The sequence below is a fragment of the Solanum stenotomum genome, chromosome 4 (genome assembly GCF_019186545.1).
Source record: "Solanum stenotomum isolate F172 chromosome 4, ASM1918654v1, whole genome shotgun sequence".
NCBI lineage: Eukaryota > Viridiplantae > Streptophyta > Magnoliopsida > Solanales > Solanaceae > Solanum > Solanum stenotomum.
The window spans coordinates 54982824-54984410 of NC_064285.1; positions in this window are offsets into that span (position 1 = coordinate 54982824).

Genomic DNA, 1587 nt, shown 5'->3' on the forward strand with positions numbered 1-1587 from the left:
AAATATTGCATCTATTTTTTACTAAAGAGGAAGATGGAGTGTTCTAGAATTATGGAGAGAGTGTATTTGTCAGGTTAAATTTACTATTTTACCCTTGGTCGTCCTTGGTCTTCACCTTTCTATATATTAGAAATATATGATGATTTGTTCTTTTTGAACATGAATTTTATGAATTGTGCTAAATAATGTATTTTATTTGTAGAAGTAAATTGGTGTATAGATGAAAAAATTTGGAGCTAAAGGAATTAAAGATAGAGAATTATAGAAGGAAATCAAGAAAACAGCTTAATGGATTAAATTAAATATTATATTATATTTATATATATAATCAAACATAGCAGATAACAAAGAATACATGTGAGATGAAGCTGTGACATGTGGCAGCAAGTGGAAGCACTGTTGATGTGAGGCGGTCGGACAGTTTTCGCGCCTGCAATTCCAATTTTTTGATTTTGGATTCTTAATTTCTTTTAGATTCAGTTATTTTATTGAGGATCTTTATCTCTATAAATATGCCATAGAAATAATTATTAGGGAGCAAAATATACTTTGAAAGAGGAATATACTATGGGGCAAGATACTGTGAAAGGAAAAGTTATCAATATTTTATAGGGTTCTTTTCTTTTCCTTCTTTTCTTAGACATTAGTAGTTAAAGACCCTTGTTTTGGGTTGTGGCTATGGGTAATTGTTGAACATCGATTGTTTTGAATTAATGTTGGTTATCGCTTAAATTTGTTTTGTATTCTTGTTTTAGTATTTCATGATTGATCACCACAGAGATAACTATATTGTCTATTCTTAGACTCGGGAGACAAAGAGGTAGATAGACCAAAGAATACAAAGAGTTTGATCTATCCTGCATATCACTTGATTAGATTCGTGTTTAGGATTGACACCCGGACGAACACCAAACTTGGTTACAAAACAAGATGAAATATAAATGCTCGTCAATTGAGCCTGCCTATCCCCGCTCAACGATGTAGTTAGACAGTAAATTGGACTAAACAATTAGAAGTCGGAAGACCATGATCATAAATCAACTTTGTAAATCAGTAATTTGATTACCGTAGTTAAATTTGCATGAGATGTGAAACATGAAACTTTAAGTATGTTGCAGCCCTAGAATTTTCCAACCATTGTAAGTAATTTTATTATTCCATTCTTACATTCTTATTAGTTAAACACTTTTGGAACTCTTAAATAAATAATTCGACTAGTATAATTTAGTAAAATAGTTAATTGACAAGTTCTTTGGGTTCGATGATCCGGCTCTTTTAGGGCCACAATATTACTTGCGCGACCATGTACACTTGTATGTGCATTTGGGAGTAACAGTGTTTTCTAATGAACTTTGATATTGTGTTTTGAACTTTTAAGAATGATTTCTAACTCGTTTTTCTGATAAACTTTCGTGTGTTAGTTCCTAAATCTTTGGGTATCATATTTTTCTATAGAATTTTCAGGATTACCCTTTGCCCTCAAGTTTGACTTTTTGGGTTGATTTGGACCCAATTTATAAAATTAGCATTATGGGTATCATTGTTCATGTTTTCTTATGGGGATCCTATATTTGTTTATCTTGTGTG